The 14779-nt window shown below is 35.0% G+C and overlaps 1 long non-coding RNA gene across 3 annotated transcripts in view; it reads left to right on the top strand.

The window, feature by feature from the left end:
• LOC145243556 (uncharacterized) overlaps nt 1-14779 on the top strand; it is a 49689-nt gene that overhangs the window by 12298 nt on the left and 22612 nt on the right. For 2 of the 3 annotated variants that reach the window (XR_013862903.1, XR_013862905.1), the window contains exon 2: nt 8062-11014. The exons of the other annotated variant lie outside the window; for it this stretch is intronic. This is a non-coding gene — a long non-coding RNA (uncharacterized LOC145243556). The remainder of the gene's footprint in view (nt 1-8061; nt 11015-14779) is intronic. 3 annotated transcript variants of the gene reach the window in all.

The raw sequence follows: 14779 nt of genomic DNA, 5'->3' as shown, positions 1-14779 counted from the left end.
TTCTGTCAGATCACATCCGAAGGTAAATTGTATGACCACACAACATACACACGGGAGCACTTTCCTCTTTGATTATTACATTCAACTCTACGCTTCATTACACCATTTTTGCCCGTACCTATTTGCTAACAACCATGTTTTTTTATGGGGGGGAGGGTTATTTTATACTAGTTTACCTGTGTCCCACCATTGTCCAAATATGCAGAGTAAGTGACCAAATTTCAATGCTCAAGTCCAAGCTAGAAGTAATGATGAATAATACCACATGATAGTGATGTTAGTCTATTAATACAATGATCGATAATAACAAAAATTGTAATACTTTTACAACTTATAGTAATAACATTATTGATAATAGTAAGAGTAGAAAGAGTAAAAATAATGTTAATAATAGTAATACCAAAAAGAATATACAAATAATAATGATAATACTGATAGCAGTACTCATACTGATACTAAAAGAACTCTAGCTATAAAATTAATACTAATAAAATTAACTAAGAAAGCAAAAAAATGCTAAAGGTAATGTTAAGAAATGAAACAACAATGTTAATACTAATATTAATAACACTTAGCCAAATAATAAGCATAACAGTAATGCTATAACATGCCTGTTAGATTTTACTTTAGTAATTCATAAAATTAAAACTGTAAAGTATCATCATCACAAGTATAGGCTTGCCTGGCACAGGCATTGACGGCTATGGCTCTCCATCTCTCCCTTGAGACATTCATGAATTCATTGTTGTTCATCATTTTTGATGTTGCCTGGATATTCAGACTGTCAATGTATGTTTCTCGCTGTCGTCCTCTGCTTCTTCTACCCACGATCTTTTCTGTCAAGCAAATCTGTTCTATTCCACTTTTTCTGTAAATACGCTCCATGAATCTCATTTGTCTATTTCATACTGTTCTTATAAGAAACCTTTCTGTGCTCGCCATTTCTAATACCGCCTGGTTTGTTTTCTTTTCTGTCCAGGATATCTTCAAAATTTTCCTCATGAACCACGTTTCAGTTGCCTCTAGTCTCTTCCTCGTAGTGTTGGTGATTGTCTAGCACTCACAACCGTATAATAGAACAGACCATACATACGTTCGGAGTATTCTGACTAATAAATTAATAAAATCAAAGTTGGGATTTTTCTTTCACAACAAAAGTTTTTTATTACTGTTATAATTGTTTCGACACCTCTTAAAAGTCTCCTACCAGCGTCCATCTCGCCTGATGTACACTTTTCCTCTCTAACCTCATGCTGGCCGTAGCTAGCCATTTCTTGCCTTCGCATTTACATGTCCATTTTCAGAGTTTTCTGAGACACTGACTTGTTTCTCCTCTGAGCACATGCTGCATTTTTCTCTCCTTTTTTTCTTTCTTTTCTCATGCACACTTCCTAACTCGCATATGCAGTTTTTTTACTATTGCTGCTGCTGTCGCTAATCTCTTCAGCCATCCCTTGCTGCTGCTGGTATCACACGCTCACATGAAATGTGTTTTGTTGCCATAATCTAAGAAAAAGGAATGCAGCAGTGTATCCATAGAGGAAACATAGATATTGCGATCCCATATTTGAATGGTAAGTTAGCGTTCATTTATGATGAGGATGCCGTTAATCCCAAATATAAGAATGGTTAGAGTTTAGCCAATCACAAGGGCCAGAATAAGACTTTATTATTTGTGAATCGAAAAATGGAAAGAATGTTATGTATGTGATAACCAGTTAATGGTGGTGCAAGCATAATATCATAGAAAAATATAGAACTTGTCCTGGCATCAACTTGGTAGTGGTGACAGCACTGAACATCAAAAGAGAAAAGCAGGAACTCCTTCCTTTGTAGATGTGGCGATTGTGATGGTGTTGCTCATCGTATGTAATGTAGCATTTCATTATCATGAGTGAATGTGGCAGAAATGGTGATTGTAAGGTACATAAAATAGTGGCTATCAGGGTAGATGTATTGAATTTATATGTGGCATCTTTTGTTGAAAACCTTTGGTTCAGAGGGGAACTTCTGCAATCAAAATATATATGGTGAAAACATTTTTATAAAATCAACAACAGGTTCTCTACAGTGCAGTGTACACTACAATTTATTGCAGACTAAGTCACTTCAGAGAGGTATGAGAAGGTTCCTCTCAGTTTCATCGCAATGGATTTCTAACTAGAGCAGGCAATCAATCGATTTGATTGAAAATGAGCGATTTCACTGATTTTGAGTACAATGAAAATATGAGAATGTGTTTAATCCCAGCCAACATTAGGAGTCCCCTGCTATTTACAGAGATAAAACTATTTTACTAACTTAAAAGTTGCATTTTAATTAACAAAGGAAGTAAAATTAAAAAAGGAAACTATAAAGATTAAACCACAAAAGGGTAAAAAGTTTAAATGGGGGAGATTAAAATCAAGTAATTCAAAAAGGAGTAAGAGTTTTAATACAAAAGAAAATACCTAATTTAATATGAATTATAAAGACGTGAAACTAAAATCTGACAAAACTGATAATAGATTCAATCTAAAATTACTGAAAATACCTATTTTAAATGGGAATATAGAAAGGTTGGAATTTCCGTACAAAATAAAAATTTGTCATATTTTATTACAAAATAATATTCTTTCTCAACTTTGAATAGGCATAATTGTGTACTTAAAAATAATAGAATTATACTTATTTTCCTTTTAAATGTAAAATACATGAAATAAACTTTAGGTACAATTTGCTATGAATTAAACATGTTTTTCTGTGCATGTGTACCAACATCATCCCATATCATTTACATTGTGCCATGTTTGTGTAATGCAGAACAAGTGAGGATTCAAGAATATTTTTCTCATTTTATGAATAACATTTTACACAGTTAATGTGTTTTTATTATCATGAGCTGAGGTGACTTTGGCCACTCTGGGCGATTTGGAGCCATTAACAAAATAAAAATAATAATGCGTTAATGACTGCAGTAAATATTTGCTGCTGCATCACAATGTGCCTGTAAAATTATGAAATTGTATAGAAGATTGTAATTATGTTTAAAATGCAGAGGTCATATATTATTTGTGCATAATTATTTTTAATTTTGTAATGGTAAAAACTCACTCCAGGTGACTAAAGTCATCCCAGCTTACAGTACTAATTTTGAAGAAAGGTATTTCAAGAAGACACTTTTATTAATATAATCATTAGCTTAGGTGTGATAATGTGTCAGTGAACTGCTTTTTGTATAGTGCATTGTTTTTATTGACCTGTCAGATGGCTCAACAATGACTTTCCCTGACAATATGTTTGCCTAGGGTTATTGATATTATAATAAGCATATCACAAAGCAATAAAACTTACATAGTGTAACCCCCACATAAAAATCAGACTCCTTGACAACAAAATTGGTACTCCCTTGACTTTGAAATAGATACTCTGCCAGGAAATTTTATTGTGTTTAATTTCAAGATTTAAAAATCGAGTAAATCCTCCCACATTATCAGGATTTAAATTGCAACAGCCTTTTCACTCTCTAATTGTAGACTGATGGACCCAACTTCATATGTCTGCATTCCACTGCCAGTACTAATCACATGAACAGTCTTCTTTATAACATCCCACATATTTTCTTGCTCGGTATGATAACGGATTAGTAACATTCAATTTAAGAATTTCATTGTTTTCTTCACACATGCAATTTTACAGGGGTCAGTGTCAAATTCATATCTTATTCAGAAAAATCCAGCATATATCGGATTTACAGACATGTTTTGTGGATAATCCAGAGAAATGAAGCCCAGTTCTTCACATAAAGTACAACACATACTATACTTATAGTTTGGGATCTTATGCTCTTTGCCTCTTATGCCATACATTGGATGAACAGGAAGGTCATCTTTCATGATGGCTTTAGTTCAATTAAGAATTAGGATCATACATCTGATTGGAATTAGTTTGGCAGCCAAAGAGAATTCAGCTGCAAAGTCTTGTCATATCATCAAACTACACAATGAGACTGTTGTAAATTAGGAAAATCTTCCTTTTTTCTTCATATTGTTGATAAACAGTGAACATACAAACTATAACATGCATGGAAATGAGGCACTCCACTCTCTTGAACTAAAACAGCTGACACATGAGCACAGCTTCTTTAATACATTCAATTATCGACTGTTTCAGGTTCTCTCCCCTAAACTAAATTTAAGTTGTCTGTCATTGTAACACCAAAGTAACTTGTTACATTTGTAATAACAACTACCAAAATTTTGAGGTGGCTATATTGAAAGTAATTTGTTTTTGACTGATATGTCATGCATGGACATATTCTTCATTCATGTTTCCTGTAAAATTTGGTTAATCCAAATTTGGTCATGCAATTATTTTTTGTCCATTTCATGAGTTATAATTATCAAATTATTATAACTGACTATCCACATTTTCTATGCATGTATAACTGAAGTGTTCAAATTCTCATCAAAATGTTATTTCACTAAAAGTGAAAGCATATATGAGGGGCGTGTAATAAGTAATGACCCTGACCCACTTCCAGTTGTCTGATCTAGCTGAAATTTTGCATGTGCAATGGTTTATATCTCTTCAGGTAATGTGGCAAATTACAGCTCTGAACTAATTGTGGTTTCTGTTTCACAGGTGTTTGAACTGAGTCAGGTGTAAAATGGAGCCTGTTGAATGTCAAGCAGTGATCCGGTTTTTGTATTTGAAAGGACGCACACCACAGGAGACTTTTGATGAAATGAAAGAAACTTATGGTGATAATGCCCCATCATATGACTTTGTAAAACACTGGCATCGTGAATTCAAACATGGCCGAAAGTCTGTGGAAACAGCTCCCAGACCTGGTCACCCCCCCCCTTCTGTCATTGATGAGGCATCTGTCCGTCAAGTTGAGGCTACCATTTTGGAAGATCGGCGCATTACTATTCGCCAAATAGCCCAAGATGTCAAGATAAGTACAGGGTCTGAGGAAACTATCATTCATGACCATTTGCATATGCATAAGGCGTGTGCCAGATGGATTCCCAGGTTGTTCACACCATTCCAGAAGCAAGAACGAGTCGAGTGCTCAAGGATGAATTTGGAGATATGCCAAGAAGATGAGTCAAAGTTTTTCAAAAGACTGATTACACATGATGAAACCTGGGTCCATCAGTATGATCCAGAGACCAAAGCCCAGTCAATGCAGTGGAAGCACTTGGACTCACCACCTCCAAAGAAGGCAAGGTCATGCTCAGTCTTCTGGGGCCAGGACGGAGTAGTAATGACAGATTTCCTGGCAAGAGGTACCACAATTACAGGAGCCTATTATGCTTCACTTTTGAAGAAATTAAGGGAAGCTATCAAAATCAAGAGGCGGGGCAAGATCAGCAAAGGTACCCTCCTCCTGCAGGACAACGCTCCGGTCCACAACTCGCATGTCACCAGATCTGAAGCACGGGCATGTGGTTATGAAATCCTTCCCCATCCTCGCTGCTCTCCTGACCTTGCTCCCTCTGATTTTCACTTCCCAGCCATGAAGTTGTTTTTGAAAGGAAAGCGTTTCCCAGATGATGCAGCCTTGATTTCTGAAGTCATGTCGTGGTTGGAGGACCAACCTGGGGTGTTCTACAAAAACGGTCTCCAGAGCTGCATCAAACGATGGGAGACATGTATAACTCCAGGTGGTTCCTATGTAGAGAAAAACTAATAACTGTGCCAAGTTTCGAAAGTGGGTCAGGGGCATTACTTATTGCACATCCGTTGTACACATAACTATTTTATTTGATTGGAAATCCCAAAACGGATCTCATTAAATTATTAAATATTTCCTCACATAAAATATAAAGAGTTATTCTTACAAATTACATAGAAATATGATTAAAGTTAAACTCAAAGAGAGATAAATTTGGAAATATATCAATTATTTCACTTAACTTCTATTTGAGAAAACAGTTTTAGCTTCTTTTTTCTGTAAACAATTTGCATACAAAGGATTTATGCTAACTGCAAAATTATTTCACATTCTTTCTTATATAGGAGTCACCACTTATCAAGGCCTAGATGCCACTCAAGGATAAGGGTTAAACAGTGTACAGTAGTCAATTGGACAATATTGTAGTAATCATTAGTAGTGGAAATTTGGTAAATTGGATTACTTAAGGGGAACGGCTCATCAAGAACTTGTTTATGTTAGACTTGAAGTCAACCATATTGTAATCAGCTGGAAAGCAGGCAAACGTAAGAGAGTTCCACAGGTGGGCAGTTCTAAGAAAGAAACTTTGTTCGCGGAATCTATGTTTAGGTTTAGGGACAGATAAAGAGTGGGGTAAATTATTGATAGTGTTTTCAGCTAGACGAGTGTTACTTGTGAAAGTTTGGTGAGGAGGGACCATAGATTGGAGCTCAGTCGAGCACTTGCCATTAAGATAGCAATAAATCAGTGACAGGCTCGCAACATCTCTTTTGTGAGAAAGAGGTTGCAGTGAAGAGAAAAGGGCATCCCCGACTAGGCTACGAAGTCTGTTTTGAAGTCTGTCAATGCAGGACAAGGTCTTTCTAGCAGCTCCTGCTCATGTGACAACAGTACTCCATCCTTAAACATACCTGGCACTTATATAGGTAGAGAATTGTATCAGCAGTGAGATATCTAATGGATCGATAGAAGAATCCCACCATTTTTCCAGTGACCTTGGCAATGGATTTAATGTACATGTTCCATTTCAGATCAGGAGTAAAGGTCAAACCCAGGAGCCTGTCAAAACATGGAGCCTTTCAAGATTTCAATTGATGCCAGATGTGGATAAGAACGTTGATGATGTAAAGATATAAGCTTGGTTTTAGATGCATTAAAAGTAACCAGCCACCTCTCTCGCTATTCTACCATGTGCTCAAGATCAGAGGAGAGAATCAGAGAGAACTTGGTCATTTACAGACTTTAATGTGCTGCCATGGATTATAGTGTCATCAGCATAAATGTCTATGAATGATCTAAGGATGTGATTTGGAAGATCATTGATGTAGATCAGGAGGAGAGTTGGGCCCAGGATGAAACATTGAGGGACTCCAGCATTAATGCTGTGAGCTTCTGATTTCTGTCCATCAACTACTACTCTTATGAACCTATCAGAGAGAAATGATTTAACAATTGAGAAGACATTTCCAGCTATACTGTAGCGGGAAATCTTGCGAAGTACACCTTTATGCCCTACCCTATCAAAGGCCTTTGATATGTCAAAAGCAATTGGCCTACAAAGGAAGCCTCCATTGAGAGATTCGCTAATCCTATGAGATATAACTGTACGCACATCTGCTGTAGATCTAGCAGAACAGAAACCATATTGTATGTCACTGAGAAGGTCATTTTTGCTGAGGTTATTGAAAACTTCTCTATTTAATACAGATTCTAGCAACTTACTCATGACACACAGGAGACTTATTGGTCAGTACTAAGAGGGAGATGACTGATCACCTGAGCTTAAATACAGGACATACTGATGAGATTTTCTAGGGTATTGGGAAGCAATTCTCCTTAAGATAACACTTAAACTGTTGTAAGTATGGGAGCTAGTTCTGGTTGAAGCTTTTTTAGCACTATAATAGGAATGCTGTCAGGGCCAGTTGCTTTACTGGAATCAAGTTTTTGAATAGCTCGATAACATCACACACAGATATATGTATGTCTGCTTTTGCCTCTATTTAGAAATGTAAATAATTTATATATTAGTCAAATTCATAGCTTAAATCTGGTAAGTTTTTATCCAAATTTGGTTAATCGGATGTTTTTATCGGTTCCATGAGTTAAAATTTTCACAGAAACCACTAGCAAAGATTTGCCTAATTTATTACATACATTGCAAAAAATAAGTCCATGTCTTCACATTTGTTAATATGAATAATGAATTTGGGAACATTCATAAAATTATAAATCAAGACTTCAGTTTTAGTCATAGACCTACAAAGTTTATGCATATATTTTACTAGACAAATTTGAAATAAATGAATATCGAAATAAAAATATATTGTTTGCAAAGAACATGTGTAAAGCTTTATCATTTTTACTTCAAATGTATCTTTATTGGTTTTTATTTTCAGAATCTTCAGCAATCAAACAACACAAATGAATTATTGGATTAAGATGGATCTTAATTCTCTTGGTGACTTGAATATAAAAATATATTCTAATTTCTTGAAAATTGGCTGAATTTAAAAATCTGAAAGAAGAGCAATACGATTTTTGTGAACTGTATGAAACGCCATTTTGTGATAATATATTGGCAAAATATTTCCTTATCATATCTATATGTATTTCTTTTCCCTCCAGTATATTCAGTATATAACTCGATAATCTGATGCCGACGGGGGTGTATTATACCCAATTATTCATAGCCTTTTTAATAAAGGCAGCATTCCAGACATACATAACATTTGGGAAGATAAATAAATTCCAGCTAATCGTGAAAATGAAAGTACTGCTTGATTTGGTTTTATTAAAATATTTTCAAGTAATCTTAAATCAATTCAAATTCTGAGAATCACGGATTTTTGTTTATATGTAGAGTTCTGTTTCTATCCTACATGCACAATATGGAAAAATGTAGAAAAAAGAATTGTACAAAAATTTTCTCAAATATTCCGACTTCAAAAACGATCTTAAAATCTGATACTAGAGGAAAAGAACAATGTAAAATCTGTGGTTATTCTTCATTTAAATCTAGTATGCTCAACCATATGCGAACACATACTGGAGAAAAGCCATTTTCTTGTGAAGTATGTGGGTGTTCTTTTTCAATGAAATCCAATATGCTGAAACATATGCGAACTCATACTGGAGAAAAACCATATTGTTGTGAAATATGTGGTTGTTCTTTTACATTAAAAAACCATATGTTGCAACATATGCGGACACATACAGGAGAGAAACCATATTCTTGTGAAGTGTGTGGTTCTTCATTTTCTCAGCAGCCACATTTACTACGGCATTTGAAAACACATTCTAGTAATAAACCATTTTCTTGTGAAGTGTGTTACTCATGTTTTTCACGCAAAGATCACATGTTGCAACATATGCGAACTCATACAAGGGAGAAATCATACTCTTGTGAAGTATGTGGGTCTACTTTTACAACTAAAGGATCTATGGTTAGTCACCAACGAACACATACTGGAGAGAAACCATATTTTTGTGAAGTATGTGGCTTTACTTGTACACGAAAATCTATTCTGGTTATGCACATGCGAACACATACAGGCGAAAAACCATATTCTTGTGACGTATGTAATTACACTTGTACACATAAATCTTATATTGGTATACACAAGCGAACTCATACAGGCGAGAAACCATATTCTTGTGAAGTATGTGGTGCTACTTTTACTATAAAGCAAAGTATGTTGAAACATAAGCAAACACATACTGGAGTGAAACCATATTCTTGTGAAGTATGTGGTTCTCTTTTTACACAGAAATCTAGCATGCTTAGGCATATGGATAAACATACCGGAGAGAAACCATATTCTTGCAATGTTTGTGGTTTTACTTTTACACAGAAATCTCATATGGATATACATATGCAAGATGTACATACTGAAGAGAAACCATATTTTTGTGGAGTATGTGGTTCTTCATTTACTGTAAAACAACATATGTTAGTGCATATGAAAACACATTCACAAGGTTGAATTGTCTACTAGGAATTATAAACAAGAATCGATATTTCTGTACAAGGGTTTTACAAGACAACCTGATAAAAGGATGCATCAACATAAACTTAAAATTACCACTCAAAATTTAAACCAAATTAGATGCTCTCGACACGGTTATACATTGGTTAATACAGGCAAATTGTGGCACCTTTCATGATATTACCTTAAGTTACAACACTTAGCTGGGTAATGTACCAAACTAGTTGAGTTATTTTCCTAAAATCTTGTAACATTAAGGAATTACAGGAACAATATTGTTGTGGTAGAACTAACCTATGTTACTTACTAATAGACTATTCCAATCTCAATGAATACCAGAAGTCTAAGCCATAAGGTGTCAGTCGATCTCCACTGGACCAACCCACCTAGTGTATGCTTTGCAATACATGTCACTTTATTTTGACGTTTTTCGTTGCAATCTCTTAACAGGGCTATAACAATGGCGTTGTCAGATTTTTAACTCACAGAAGACACTTAAATTTGCAATAGCCCCAGCATTCAAAAGAATTCACAACGGAAAGCTTAATTAAATCAAGCAAGTGTTCAGAAAACACTGATGAAAGGAGAAAAACAGGAATTGAATTCGCGAAAACCAAATAAGTGCATGGACATAAAAGTTTAAATTGCAAACGCTTGGAAAGTAAGAATATTTTCATAATTTATTTTCTCTTTGCTTGGCATTGTCACGACATCTTGGTATACCTGTAAATAGAAAAGAAAGAAGAATACAAATCATTCATGTTTTTTCTTGCATCATTAAATAGGTGTGTCAACGAACTTCTTTTGTTCTATGAAAAGAAATTTGCTTTGAAGGAATATTATCTCACGACACACGTTTTTTCTCTTCTATAGGAAAAGATATTCACTTGGAATTAAAACTATTGTCAGCATTCATTTTCAACATTATTGAAGGAAACAAATTACTGTTGCCTTTTCCTAGTTGTTCTAAAAATACCTTACCTGGTTAATCTGAACAAGGTTGTGGCAATTTCCATAAATTCAGTATTTACCCATCATACAAAAAATGGATGCCTTATAAAGTACATTAGAACAATTACTAAAACTGCAAATTGGACAACAATAACAACAGCATCAACAACAATTATTTTAACACTAGAAACGCTGACATAAAAAACAATTATTTAAACACCAAAAGTGCTCAGATAGAAAATAACAAGAACAACTAATGAGGCTAGAGGCCCGGCAATATGAAAATCAACAACACATAAAAGAGATACTTACTCAAGTCATGAAAATAATACATCCACCAATAATAATACTACATTTTTACAAGAGTCAATATGGAATGTGATGGACAATTTCTGCTACAGACCTGAAGAAGGTAAATTGTTTGAAGTTTATTTTTGTTGGTATGTACATTTTTTCTAGTATTGACTGCAAACAGTGGTCAGACCAGAAAAAGGCTTGTTTACTATTACTGTATAATAAGCATAACAAGTTTGTGAATTTAATTTTATCATGTAAAACATAAAAATTCTTTTGCCAAAATGGTGGAACTCCTTACAGAACTATTTAGCCTGAAAGTCTCTTTATTCCATAAGCGTTAGTCATGGCTGAATTTGCAGAAGATGATGTTGTAACATATGCACCCATGGAAAATAAACATTGCAACAAATTCAGACTTGCAGACCTCAGTGCCGACATTTTTAAAAGTTTAATATTTGTGCAAGATTTACTTCTGGTCGAGATGCAGAAATTAGAAGGCATGTGCTAACAAAATTAGAAAATGAACCAAACCTAACCCTATCAAAGTTATAGGAAGACTACCAGAAAATAGAAATTATTAAAAAAAAGATTTGATGTATATCAAGCTGAGGACAGACAGACAATTTAAAAAACATGTAAAAATAAAACACAAGTAAGGGAAGAAGGACACACATTGACACATAGCTAAGAAAGAATTTAAAGAAAGAATAATATCAGCTCCATATAATCGATGTGGTAATTTGCATTGGGTTAAGGACCCTCAATATTTATCAAGAAAATGTTTAATCTGTAAAAAAAAAAAAAAATAGGACACAAAGGTACTTATTACAGAAATATAATTAGATTCAAAATCCAAGTATGTTTGGCAGGGACTGAAAATAACGAAGAACGGTTGTGAGAATATGTTACTATAAAAATCCATGATAAAGAAATAAAATACAACTCGATTCGGATTCAGACCTTTTGAGAATAAATTTAAATATCTGGAAGAAATTGAATAAACCCACAATGCTGAGAACATGAAATACAGCAAAGTCTGTTAACGGTATGCAAAGTGACTTGGAAGGTGAGCTTGTAGCGAATGTCAAATTATAGGGAAAGACAAAAAACTAAAAGCTCATGTATTAAGGAATACCACTAACCTACTTGGGTCAGACTAAATTCATGAATTTAAAGTATGCAACCAGCCAAGCAATAATTTTTGCAAAACAAGAAACAAAAATACAACAGACGTCTATTCCTTAAAAAACAAAAGGAAGCTTTTCTTGTTCTAGGCCACAAAAAGCCAAACTGAAGTTGCAAACAAACCAATACTGTTGTAAATGAGAACAGCACCTGACCACAAACCAAGAAATCAAAATCAGGCAGGGTACTCTTTCGCTAGTCTTAAAGTGATGACACCCTTAGCAATCAACCCAGTTGTAAGTGTCTATGTGACTGCAGGCAGTTTTTCACTGGATACAAAAACTTCAGCTACACCACAGCAGGTCCCAATTGCAACTCTATTTTCTCAGTATTGGATGATTATTTACAGAGGATCAACGTCACTCCAATATATCACTGAGTCATTCATGGTCCACCCAGAGGAAAAACTACTGATACACTGCCTGGAGGAGTTATCAGCTTGGGAGAGGGTGTTGTGGTGGAACTAACCTATGTTATCTACTAATAGACAATTCCAATCTCAATAAATATCGGAAGACTAAGGTGTCAGTCGATATGTGGTGGACTAACTTATGTTATTCATTAGCTACAACGAACAAGCCACCTATTGTATGCTTTGCAATACATGTTATTACTTTATTTTGGCATTCTGTTTTTTCTTTGCAACCCTTAACAGGGCTATAACAGATATACTATAACATGTAATTGGTCAGGTGAAAAGAGGAAAATTTGAGTTGAATACTAGAATATACAGTTTAAAATCTGGATTTATATCCCATATAAACTGTTCACCCCAATATCTATATCAACTGATTATGGAAAACAACTTCTAAATCTCATAATGCTAATACCTTGGATCTTGCCTTGATATATTTCCTTTTAATTTGCTTTGGATCTACATTTGAATGCATGTAATTGTTTATACCCTAAGTTAATTTCTTACTTTTGTATATTCTCTATGTTACTGATATTATTATCATTATTATTGTTATTATTATTACTATAATTGTTATAATTATTATTATACTTATTATTATGAGTATTCTTCTTATTATTATTATCATCATTATTATTATAATGCTTATTATTATTACTCTCTATTTTTTCATTTTTCTTATCATTTTGTTTAAGCCAGGGATGGGGCATCCTACCAGATGCCAAACATACACCTGCTATTTTAGACACTCCAACCGAGAGATCTTTTTAAGATTCTAACCGTCCCTTTAAGTGCAATTGTTTGAATCTCCTTTGCAATTGGTTTACCTGGTATATTTGTAAGATAGTTTGTAAAGTTCTTTTTCATAAGTCCGGTTGCTCCTATAATTACTGGAATGATAGAGATCTTCTTAAGGTTCCAGTTTCTTTTCATGTATTACATAAGACCCTGGTATTTGGTAATCTTTTCCCTCTCAGCTCTGTTTAACCCAGCATCATTCGGGACACTAACTTCCACCAAGGTTGCTTCCTTCTCCTTCTTGTCCCATATTACAATGTTGGGTTTTATAGCTCCGTTTTCTAGGTACGTGGCTGTAGGGATTGCATAGTCATAGTGGATGGTATATGACTTGTTTCCGACTGTTCTTTCGGGTATATGTTCCCATGACTTCTTGCTGCATTCGATATTTAACTTATTGCAGATCGTCCAGTGGAGATATTTGCATACTTCATTGTGTCGCATTGTATAGTAGCCGTCCCCTAGCAGAACCTTACAGCTAGAAATCAGGTGGCTCACACTCTCTACTTCTGTGTGGCAGAACCTGCATTTATTGTCTTTGCTGAGACCACTCATCTTTTTAAACGCATTGGTCATCAAGCCTTGATCTTGGGCAGCTATTATAAACTTCTCCTGGTCATAGTGGAGCGATCCATCCTTTAACCAGCTTATAGACCCTTTTTTATCAATATAGTCTTGGTTATATTCGTCCAGAAAATACTTGGCCCGTTGTTGGTTGGCCCATTCTTCAACTTTCTTGTCATGGAAAGCTTTAGTGTATTTCTGGCGACTTTTTCTGGCTATTTCAGTCGCAGGTATCTTTTCTGTTTCTGTCTCACTTGTAAGACAGTCTTTCCCAAAATGTTTGGCCAGTTTTGTGATGGATGTTGTTCTACTGGCTCTTGATTCCTGATGTTGGTGCACCATCTTGAGAGTTGGGTTTTTAGAGCTCATCAGATATTGTCCGGTGCTCACAATAGTTGCATGATGTTGATGGTCAATCTCCGAGAGCCCCATACCTCCTTTCCATCTGGGCAGATACATTCTAGACAGACACTGGTTTCTGTATATTACTTTATACATTGTCAGCATTTTACGTGTCTTAGTGTCTAGTCTATTTATGTCTTTTTGTGGCCAGTCGACAATACCAAAACTGTATGTTACCACTGGCATGGCTAGTTGGTTAATGGCAGTTATTTTGTTTCTGCCTGTGAGTTCTGTTTTGCATATCTTCTTGACTCGGCGTATGTACTCACTTCCAATTTTGTTTCTCATCTTGGCATGCTGGATGGTATCATTCTCTTCTATGCCAAGGTATTTGTATCCTTCCTGCCCTTCTAGGTCCTTGATGGTGGTATATTCATCAAGCTGTATATTTTCAGTTTCGATCTTCTTCCCAGATTTGATGGAGCACTTTGCCCATTTGTCCAGTCAAAATTTCATGCCAATATCTCTGGAGAAGTTATGTACGACTTGCAAGAGTTTATTTAAGTCGGCATCAGA

Source organism: Euprymna scolopes, chromosome 22 (genome assembly GCF_053919585.1).
Source record: "Euprymna scolopes isolate OS-2025 chromosome 22, ASM5391958v1, whole genome shotgun sequence".
NCBI classification, from domain to species: domain Eukaryota; kingdom Metazoa; phylum Mollusca; class Cephalopoda; order Sepiida; family Sepiolidae; genus Euprymna; species Euprymna scolopes.
The sequence above is the reverse complement of the archived record's forward strand: the minus strand, read 5'-3'. Positions and strand labels throughout refer to the sequence as shown.